We start from the raw sequence: 12,057 nt of genomic DNA, 5'->3' as shown, positions 1-12,057 counted from the left end.
TAGGAATTGTGGGAGTTGAAGTCCAAAACACCTGGAGGGTCAACATTTGCCCATGCCTGGTTCAGAGCTACCTACTCTTAACACTTAAGGATTTTATAGTAAGTTTACCTACATAAAGGAGTTGACAGATCTTAAAGCCTGGGTTCTCTTTTTCAGACTTTGGGGCAAAAAGAAGTAATCTCAGAGGGAGAACACTTCTTTGGAAATATCTATTTCTTCCTGTGCTAAGATTTCAGGTTCATCTTGTTTATTTCCCACACACTATGCATTTGTTTTTAGACATTTGAGACCCTTGCCTTTATTCTCCAGCTGATTCCTTGCTGTATTTGTCCTCTCATTGATGGATACTTGTACTACTGGTTCAATTCCTTCTGAATCATTGAAGCTTTTGTGCCCACTACTTACTGTTTATCCCCTGTAATACTGTCTCCCTTTCCCATATGAATCGGTTTAAGACCTTTCTGACATTCAACTTGGAAACCTGATTTGACCATAACCACACATCTTTATTTAGAACAGTGATTTTCAACCTGTGGGTCCCCAGGTATTTTGGCCTACAACTCCCAAAAATCCCAGCTAGTTTACCAGCTGTTATCATTTCTTGGAATTGAAGGCCAAAACATCTGGGGACCCACAGGTTAAGAACCACTGATTTAGAAGGTTAACACCCTCATTTGCCCTTCTCATAGCTACACCCTTGGTATACTTATTAAGTTCAGGCATAATGGGTTCATAAATATGCTTTTCAGAACCCACCATAAAATCTGACCCATTTGTTCAGAAGCTATCTAAAGTAGTTGTGAAATATGGTCTAAAATTAATTTAATTTAGTTATAATAGACAATAGACTAAGTTTGGTGATTCCATGATCAAGCACATAGATATGTAAAGTACCACAAACAGTCAAACAGATTGAATTATAGTATAAGGCTAGAGCACTTTAATTACATCTTGCACTTTAATACCTGCTGATACTTGAAATCTAGCGACTTGTACCAACGCTGTACCAACGCTGCTCATCCATGTCGGCTCTCATCCCTTGGTACCTGCTAACATTATTGTTGGTGGATTGGGAAGGGGATAGAGGGTGGAGTGGGTGGGTAGATCCTAGAAATAGCATAGCAGGGTCAGGAAAGGATTGGAAGGAGGTAGTATGGCACAAGGGGGAATCAATAGAGCAAATAATCTGGAAAGAATTATGGGATGAAGCTACGATTTTGAAGTCCAACATGGACGAAGAGGGGTATTCCACTAGCCGAGGGGTCCCCATAGAAACCATAACGGGGAGGGGGAGATGCGGGAAAGGGAGACCGCCAATTCGGCCTAGAAATAGTGGAAAATTAACAGCTCAAATTCGGCCTAGGGATAGAAGAAGAAATTTAAGAACTTGTAATCGGTCTCCTGACGTGGTAAGTTGGTGTACCCAGGATGGCGGTCCTTCTGCGTTGAAGATGGTGCTGCTGAACGCCAGATCTGTCAACAGCAAAACATCTTTATCCAAGACATAATTCTGGAGGAACGGGCAGATCTGGCGTGCATTACGGAGACCTGGTTGGACGAAGCTGGAGGAGTAAATTTGACCCAGCTTTGTCCACCAGGCTTCTCCGTACAGCACCAATTGAGACCTGGAGGGCGGGGAGGCGGAGTTGCGGTAGTCTATAAAAATTCAATCCCCCTGACCAGAGGCCCCATCCCGCAGTCAACTAACTTTGAATGTGTCCACCTGAGGGTGGGTGACTGGGACAGAATAGGGATTCTGTTAGTGTATCGCCCACCTCGCTGCACTACGGTCTCCCTACCTGAGCTAGCAGGGGTGGTCTCGGGCCTGGCATTGGAGTCCCAACGGCTTCTTGTGCTGGGGGACTTCAATGTACACGCCGAGACTACCTTAGTAGGAGCGGCTCAGGACTTCATGTCTTCCATGGCAACCATGGGGCTGTCCCAACGGGTATCTGGCCCCATTCACAGTGCTGCACACACATTGGACTTGGTTTTCTGCCAGGGATGGGAGCAAGGTGGCAGTGTTGAGGAGTTGTCCATCTCTCCGTTGCCATGGACCGATCACCATCTGGTCAGCTTTAGACTTACTGCACCTCCTAACCTCTGCAGAGGTGGGGGACCCATTAAGTTGGTCCGCCCCCAGGAGGCTTATGGATCCGAATGGATTCCTGATGGTTCTTGGGGATTTTCCCGCCATCTCAGTTGGTGATCCTGTTGATGCCCTGGTGTCCCTCTGGAACGGGGAGATGACCAGGGCAACAGACACGATTGCTCCGGAACGTCCCCTCTCGAGTAGCTGAGCTAAACCAGCTCCTTGGTTCAACGAGGATCTGGCAGCGATGAAGCGAAGAAAGAGGAGACTAGAGCGCGTGTGGTGTTCGGACCCGAGCGAGTTAAATCGAACACGGTTTGTTGCCCATCTAAGGGCATATGCCGTGGCAATAAAGGCAGTGAAGAAATCTTTCTTTGCGGCCAATATTACGTCCGCAAAGAACCGTCCGGCTGAGCTGTTTCGAGTTGTCAGAGGTCTATTAAATCCCACCACCCCGGATGGGAACCCTGACAACTCGGCGGCCCGCTGTGAAGCATTTGCTCGGTTCTTTGCGGACAAAGTCACTTTAATCCGTTCTGGCCTGGATACCATGTTAACGGCAGTCTCTGAGGATGTAGCTGGAGCATCTGCTTGTCCGATTTTGTTGGATTTGTTTCAATTGGTGAAACCCGAGGATGTGGACAAGATACTTGGAGGAATGAGGGCAACCACATGCATCCTAGACCTCTGCCCATCCTGGCTTCTAAAGGAGGCCAGAGGAGGATTGGCCGAGTGGGTGAAGGTGGTGGTTAATGCCTCCCTTCGGGAAGGCAAAATTCCAGCCAGCTTAAAACAAGCTGTAATAAAACCGCTGTTGAAAAAACAATCACTGGACCCCACTCAATTCGTCAACTATCGGCCTGTTTTGGGCAAAGTCCTGGAACGTGTGGTAGCCTCACAACTCCAGGTATTCTTGGTAGACACTGATTATCTGGATCCAGCACAGTCTGGCTTTAGGCTGGGACATGGTACCGAGACAGCCTTGGTCACCTTAGTGGATGATCTCCGGCGTGAGCTAGACAGGGGGAGTGTGTCCCTGTTGGTTCTGCTGGACCTCTCAGCGGCCTTCGATACCGTCGACCACGGTATCCTTCTGGGACGCCTCGCGGGAATGGGCCTTGGTGGCACTGTTCTACAGTGGCTCAGGTCCTTCCTAGAGGATCATACCCAGAAGGTGTTGCTGGGGGACAACTACTCGACCTCACAACCATTGTCTTGTGGGGTCCCGCAGGGTTCAATACTGTCCCCCATGTTGTTTAACATCTACATGAAGCCGTTCGGAGAGATCATCCGGAGTTTCGGGGTGCGGTGTTATCTGTACGCAGATGATGTCCAACTCTGTCACTCCTTTCCACCCACTACTAAGGAGGCTGTTCAGGTCCTGAACCGGTGCTTGGCCGCTGTATCGGACTGGATGAGGGCTAACAAATTGAAACTGAATCCAGACAAGACAGAGGTACTCCTGGTCAGTCAAAAGGTCGAGCAGGGTATAGGGTTACAGCCTGTGTTAGATGGGGTCACATTCCCCCTGAAGACGCAGGTTCGCAGCTTGGGTGTGACCCTGGATTCTTCGCTAAGCTTGGAACCCCAGGTCTCGGCGGTTTCCAGGGGAGCATTTGCACAATTAAAACTTGTGCGCCAGCTACGCCCGTACCTTGGGAAGTCTGACTTGGCCATGGTAGTCCACGCTCTGGTTACATCCCGCATAGATTACTGCAACGCGCTCTACGTGGGGTTGCCCTTGAAGACTGCCCGGAAGCTTCAGATGGTCCAGCGCGCGGCAGCCAGGTTGCTAACGGGAGCGGCACTCAGGGAGCACACCACTCCACTGCTGAGCCAGCTCCACTGGCTGCCAATTTGCTACTGGGCACAATTCAAGGTGCTGGCTTTAGCCTATAAAGACCTAAATGGTTCCGGCCCCACCTACCTCTCCAAACACATCTCCACCTATGAACCGACTAGGACATTAAGATCGTCCGGAGGGGCCCTGCTCTCGGTCCCGCCTGCGTCACAAGCGCGTCTGGCGGGGACGAGGGACAGGGCCTTCTCGGTGGTGGCCCCTCGGCTATGGAATGCCCTACCCGTAGACATCAGACAGGCCCCTTCATTGCTGGCGTTCAGGAAGAAGGTCAAGACGTGGCTCTATGAACAAGCATTTGGTTAAACAGTGCAACTAAACTCAGGAAGACGGTATAATCGAACATAGGAATGGTATAAGGATTTTGAGAACGGATTCTGATGTTATTGAGGCGTTGATAGGATAATTGATTGTCTGTTGTATATGATGTTTTTTAATCACTTGTTATTGTTATGATAATTTGTACGGTGTAAACCGCATTGAGTCGCTGATTTAGGCTGAAAAATGCGGTATAGAAATAAAGCAAATAATAAATAAATAAATAAATATAAGACAGTAATATATATACAAACAGCCTTGTGTGTGTGTGAGTGCCTTCAGGTAACCTTATGAATTCTTATGAGTTTTCTTAGGCAAGGAGGTGGTTTTTCTAGTTTCTTTCTCTAAAACCGTGGTTCCCAGCCTTTGGTCCTCCAGATGTTTTGGGCTTCAGCTCGCACAATCCCTAACAGCTGGTAAGTTGGGAGTTGAAGTTCAAAACACCTGGAGAATCAAAGGTTTGGAACCACTACTCATCGACCTAGTAATCTAGGCTGATCCTGCTTAGCTTCTAAGATCAGATGTGATTTGTTGTCTTAATAGTGTTTGTTGGTTTATGCAGATTTATTTGGCATCAGATTACAGTTTTACAAAAAAAGTATTTAAAAGACAACATGCTTTGGATAATTGCATTCCTATTCTAACACGAACATAAAAGGAAGTAAGGCAGAGTAGTAGTGAAACAGTATTGTGGGAAAAATGAGATACTCAACTTAGGTCTGTTATCTGCTCTAAAGAGGCTCATTTGGTTCAAAATGACTGTATTTAGCAGTGCCCAAGAGTCCATGCGAGACTCAGTCATTTTTTCAGCTAAAACCATCTATCTGCTTGGCTCCAAAGCTCAGGCTGTAATTTGGCTTTCTGAGGAAGTCCTCTTGTGGTTTGCTTCTGCCTGGTTTTTCTCACGGCCTATATGGGGCCCCCATAGGACCGGGAGATGAGTCAGCAGCAGAATCACTTTAAAGTGGTGATCGACTGTACAGCTGAAGGATGTGCCCTAGGTCAGAGTGTTTATTTCTGCTGGACGGGATTGTTGATCCAACTGAAGGACCTAAGACCAAGAAATATTGTAAAACAAACATTGGGGATGTGTGGAATTGGTTAAAAAGCAGTTTCTCTCTTGATGCTCGGCAATCTCCATTCAGTTCTTGACAGGAAATTACCGGTTGGTAGTTCACAGCCTATTTTTAAAAGTGCTGCCTTGCGAATATTGATAATTTCAATGCTTGGCAAAGTTACTTGTTTAGACTACAATAACCAGAGCTCTACATCTTGCATGGCCAATGGCATTGCTTTGATGGAAATCTTTGGGTGTTGTACGAGGGCTGAATGAAAAGTAATGCCTCCACCTTCGTTACTTGGGTTTGGATGGGAATATTTTAATAAATCAAACATAGAAATAATCCTTAGAATGTGCTCTTTAACTTGCTTTAAATTTTTCTCTCAGTGATACAATGATCATCCTTGTGAAACTTGGTGGTTGCTGTCACAGGACGTCCAACTCTTGTTTGTCACACAAGTCAGATGTTTCTACCTCAACATCTTTAAACTTACTTGCTCAACGACACACAGTACTCACATCAACACAATCACCATAAACAACTTGCATTCTCTGATGAATCTCCTTTGGGATGACACCTTCTGCTGTAAATAATTCAATGACTGCATGTTGCTTAAGTTGCATTGACCAACTGTCTGCGCAGGGTTCCATACTTCACACTTTAACAACACAACCATTCAATGCTAAGGCTTCCTGCCAAAATGGAAGTGTAGAAGAGAGTCTACTGAACAAGCCAGTACATGCCGCATAACAGTACTGCCATCTGTTGAGGAGTTACGAAGGTGGAGGCATTACTTTTCATTCAACCCTCGTAGTTTGACGATATCACATTAGCATTCTAGAGCTTTGCTATTGCTCAATTTGCTCCTGCAAAACTCTGAGAAATTCTGAGGACCCCTCTGGCTGAGAATTCCAAAGGCCCCACACAAAACTACATAGCAAAGCGGGCACCTCTCCTTTAAAATACTAATGTGATATTGTCCATATAATTTCTGATATCTAGTCTAATGCAGCTTTATTTTAATCAGTTGATTAGCACATCTGGATTAATTCTGTTGAATTATGCCAAGTCTAGTGGTTAATTTAAATCTCATTGCGGCCTCCTGCAGAATTCTGGGGTTTGTAGCTTTGTAAGGCCAGGTCCTCTTTGGCTCAGCAGTTTAAAGGCCCTTTCCTCAACTACAAACCCCAGAATTCTGCAGGAGACAGAAACCAGATAGATGCTCTAGTGCAGGGGTCCCCAAACTTTTTAAACAGAGGGCCAGGTCAAAGGCCCTCAAACTGTTGGAGGGCCGGATTATAATTTGAAAAAAACATGAATGAATTCCTATGCACACTGCACATATCTTATTTGTAGTGCAAAAACACTTAATAACAATACAATAATTAAAAATGAAGAACAATTTTAACAAATATTAATTTATTAGTATTTCAATGGGAAGTGTGGGTCTGCTTTTGGCTGATGAGACAAGATTGTTGTTGTTGTGTGCTTTCAAGTAGTTTCAGACTTAGGTTGACCCTGAGCGAGGGCCAGGTAAATGACCTTGGAGGGCTGTATCTGGCCCCCGGGCCGTAGTTTAAGGACCACTGCTATAGTGTGATGATGTAGTAAGACTTCCACAGAACTGCAAGGCCTGTTAAATCTAAAATGTATCCTAGTTTAATCTTTTTAATTAATCCCTCAGCAAACAAAAAGTAACCCCTCATTTACTCTCCTCTTCCAGGAGGTCATCACCTTCCTTATCTGGAAGTGGGAAAACTCCTTAAAATGCCTTGGAGAGTGTGGCAACCAAGGTCCTCGTCCTTCATCCTTGGCTCTTGGACCTGCTGCCTTGGGTTGTTGCTGCTGCTTGTCTGGGCACCTTTTTCTCCTTCTCCTCTCCCATCTCTCATTCAAGGAAGGGATCTCCAGCACCCCTCCTCTTTCTCCATCACATCTCTTACTCTATAGTAGGAGGAAGAGAAGGGGGGCTGGAGGTGCCTTCCTTGCATGAGAGATGGAGGAGGAGAAGGCGAGGAAGGCAACCAACTAGGTGGCAGCAGCAGCAAACATCAACCCAAGGAGGCAGCTCCAAGAGCTGAGGAGGAGGGAGGAGGAGAGGGCCTTGCTCACATTTTTTCAAGAAAAGTGTATGTGTGGCATGCAGGAGCACCCATGCCGAGCACCTCCTCTAGAGTAGAAACAGCAGGTAAAGAAGCCACCTTAAATCATGCACCAGGAAGGGGAGCCTGGGTGGGATCCCCCCCCTAATGGGCTGAAAGAAAACTGATCTTTCGTACCCAGAGAGCAAAAACAGACATCTGCCCTCCCAATTTCGGGAACTCCCTAAAAATGGATTGGGATCACCACTGAAAGCTGGGACACAAAACAGATCAGGGTTTGTGAGAGTTGATAAATGTATATAAGTAGAATAAGCAGAAGCTTTACCACAGTATTTAAACCAAGGTATATCCTGCTATATAATAAAATGTCACTCAGGCTTGTGAAACAAATAACATTATCTTTACTTTAGTTCAAACATGGTAACAATATATACATCGGTCTCTTTGAATACAAGCAGAGATCAGGGGAATAATATAGCCCATTTTAAATAGTCTTTAAAATAAGCCTCATGCCTTAAAATGATCAGTCCTTAAGATAGTTGGCAGCCAGCTATATCAAAATGAGAACAAAAGGCAGAATGACAGTTAGAACCGTTGGTGTCAGCAGGTAGCCAGAGGCAGCAGCTAATCAGAACCCTGGCCACTGGCACACTCAGCCAATTGCCTACTGACACATCTCTCTCCAGTTAACCGACCATATCATGGTATCCTTTTTCAAATCCAAACTGGGTTTATCCCGAATGCACAAGTCTATCACATATCCTGAGCTTCATAAAATCGTGTGATTGGTTCGCCTTAGGTTACCATAAGTCGGAAATGACTTGAAGGCACACAGGAAATATACAGTAGGGACATTCTGTATTCGTTTCCCTTACACCCCTTAGAATTCTGTGCAATGGAAGAGATGGAAAACTGGCAGGGCGACATGATCTGGTTTAAAGTAATAGTCACACAAAGCATGTCTAATTTAAATGGAATGCACTTTGCTGTCATGAGCCATGCCTCCCTCTTCCATCCCCATGCCATAATTAATCCATGACTCACTTAGGCAATGCCCAGAATTGTTTCCTAACAAAAGTGTATGTGTGTGTGTGTGCGTTTTCTTTCATGCAAAGCATGAAGTAAATATTGCTCAGGGCTGTTTAGAAAGCCAGCCTGTGTGGCTGCCTTTCCCTTAAAGCACACAGACATCAAATGAGTTGGAAGCTTAAATAAAGGCAGGCTCATAATGACTCCCTTGCTAAACACCTGGCACCAGAGAAAAGAGCGGAGGTGTTTGCGTCTGGGGCACTTTCCTAACAGTGGAATCCAAAAGTACAGCTCGGACTGTGGTTTTTCCCATGACTGGGAAAAGATTAAGAGGATTAAGCATAAGCTTGATGTGGTCAAGTGCCACTGAATAATAGAATAGACAGAGCGGACTATGTTTGAATGGATGACATATGAATGATACTTTAGCCAAATTATAAACCTAGATTAAGTAGTGACAATGGCACTCAATTTTTTAAAAATTAGGAACCATGCCAATCCAAAGTAGATCTGAGTCTAATCATACTTTGAAAAAGATCCCATAATGTCTCAGCCAACCATCTGGCTAGTAGACTCTGGATGTAACTTGATAAGGTGTCTAGTTCTTCATGCATTTTAAATGTGTCTGGCCAGAACCAGGGTGGCTATCAGTTGGACTAAGGCATTTAGCTGCCTGAGACAGAGCAGCAAATGGTTTCTCTGCCTCCAACTTGATGGTACATAGTTCTCAACCATACGTCAGCGTTTCTCAACCTGAGGGTTGGAACCCCTGAGTGGGTCATGAGAGGGTGTCAGAGAGGTCTCCAAAAATCATCAGAAAACACAATATTTTCTGTTGGTCATGGGGGTTCTGTGTGGAAGGTTTGGCCCAATTCTATTGTTGGTGGGATTCAGAATGCTCTGAACTACAAATCCAAAACGTAAGATCAATGCCAACCAAACCCTTCCAGTATTTTCTGTTGGTCATGGGTGTTCTGTGTGCTAAGTTTGGTTCAATTCCATCATTGGTGGAGTTCAGAATGCTCTTTGATTGTAGGTGAACTATAAATCCCAGTAACTACAACTCCCAAATGTCAAGGTCTATTTTCCCCAAACTCCACCAGTGTTCACATTTGGGCATATTAAATCTTCATGCCAAATTTGGTCCAAATCCATCATTGTTTGAGTTCACAGTGCTCTCTGGATGTAGGTGAACCACAACTCCAAAACTCAAGGTCAATGCCCACCAAACCTTTCCAGTATTTTCTGTTGGTCATGGGGGTTCTGTGTGGAAAGTTTGGCCCAATTCTATTGTTGGTAGGGTTCAGAATGCTCTTTGATTGTAGGTTAACTATAAATCTCAGCAACTACAATTCCCAAATGACAAAATCAGCTTCCCCAACCCCACCAGTATTCACATTTGGGCGTATCGGATATTTGTGCCAAATTTGCTTTAGTGAATGAAAATACATCCTGCATATCAGATATTTACACTGCATTTCATAACAATAGCAAAATTATGAAGTAGAAATGAAAATAATTTTATGGTTGGGGGATCACCACAATATAAGGAACTGATTTAAGCGGTCACAGCATTGGGAAGGTTGAGAAACACTGCCATACAAGGTTTCTCAATAATTGAAGGGGAAAAATCTCATACCCACTTTCACATAACCAACATATAGCACCCTGTAGCAAAAATACAGTAATGAGTTAATAATTGTTGACTTCTTATGTTACTTCCTAATCTGTTACCTGTAGCAACAAAGCAGCATTCCTCTCTGCTCATTTCCTTCGAGACAAGATCTGGGACCAAACACTAGATTCCCATGGCTATTAACTAGAACGGAGTTAATCAGAAACCCATTCTTAGGAAGAAAACCATCACAAAAATCTATAGGTTACTCCTGGGGTGGAGTACAGAAAAAGAACAGATAAAAGACTGTGTGACTAAATGGGCAAGAAATATAGGAAGGACAATAATGATTGATGAATGGAAATAATGTGGAACAAAAAACTAAAATATACCTACGCCTATGATGGGTGCAGTGCCTAAAGACCTTGGCCTGCACTTAAACACAATCGGCACTGTCAAAATTACCATCTGCCAGCTGCAAAAGTCCACCCTACTCAGATCTGCACACATTATTCATCAATACATTTGGGAAGGGTCTGACATGTGATCCAATAGAACAACCAGCATAATTGATAAAACAGAAAAAAAGAAACAGGGAGCGGGAGCAACATCAGTTAACCAAAAGTAGCAGCATGCCAAAGAGAAGACATTTCTAGCTGGTGAGGACAAGAAGAGCAAGCTATTGGGCTTCAAGCAAAGAGCACAAATAGAAAGATACGGGAGACGTCAGGCCTTCAAACATCTATGACACAGGTAAGCATTGGGATCCCAACAGCCCAACAACAACAAAAATGTCTTGGTGTGTTGGTTTTTAGGCTTGTTCCTGGGGTTATTTGCGGGGCTGATTCAGAAAATTGCATTGGATAGACCACATCTACTCTAGTTTCTTAGATATGGTTATCGTGATTTTATGTGGGCAACCAGATAGTGACTGTATATCAAAAACTAGAGCTGATAGGGGGAAACTGGTGCCATTTTAAGAATCAGGAGGTCAAATATACCTAGAAAAGGTAAAGGTTTCCCCTTGACATTAAGTCTAGTCGTGTCCGACTCTGGGAGGTGGTGCTTTGGCATTTCTAAGCCAAAGAGCCGGCATTGTCCGTAGACACCTCCAAGGTCATGTGGTCAGCATGACTGCATGGAGCAGAAGTGGTACCTATTGATCTACTCTTATTTGCATGTTTTTGAACTGCTAGGTTGGCAGAAGCTGGGACTAACAGCGGGAGCTCATCCCGTTCCTTGGATTTAAACCACTGACCTTTTGGTCAGCAAGTTCAGCAGCTTAGCGGTTTAACCCACTTTGCCACCATGTAAGCCCTGTTTCCTGTACCGAGAAACAGGGCTAATATTAGAAGCACCAAAATGTGTGCTGGCCAGTGTTAATGGGCAATAATAATAATAATAATAATAATAATTATTATTATTATTATTATTATCCCTACTGGGATCTGCATGCATTATTCGCCGATACATCACAGAGTCCTGGACATGGGAAGTGTCCGACGTGTGATCCAATACAACAGCCAGCAGAGTGATCGTGTTTGCTGTGGACTCATCTTGTTGTGTTTCAAATAATAATAATAATAATAATAATAATAATAATAATAATAATGATAATAATAATAATCATCATCATCATCATCATCATCTTTATTTATACCCCACCACCATCTCCTCAAAGGGGGCATGAGGCAGCTAACATGAGGCCAAGCCCAAAATTACAATACGGCAAAATAAAATACAACAAACAACCAGTGTAGATCATACAACCAGAGCATTTAAATGTTTATTTCTGAGAGTAGATTCCTAAACCAACTTTTCCCAGCTTCACACATAACATTAAAGCAATGTGCACCTGGTATTCTAAGCTAACAGCTGGGCTGCAGAATTTTCCACACGTTAAAATTACCCGGCACTTTCCCAATGGAGTCCCACACAGAGCTTGGAGAGATCATCAGATAGTCTAGAGATTATGAACATAT

This window comes from Anolis sagrei, chromosome 5, assembly GCF_037176765.1.
Source record: "Anolis sagrei isolate rAnoSag1 chromosome 5, rAnoSag1.mat, whole genome shotgun sequence".
Lineage (NCBI taxonomy): Eukaryota > Metazoa > Chordata > Lepidosauria > Squamata > Dactyloidae > Anolis > Anolis sagrei.
This window is presented reverse-complemented; position numbering follows the sequence as displayed.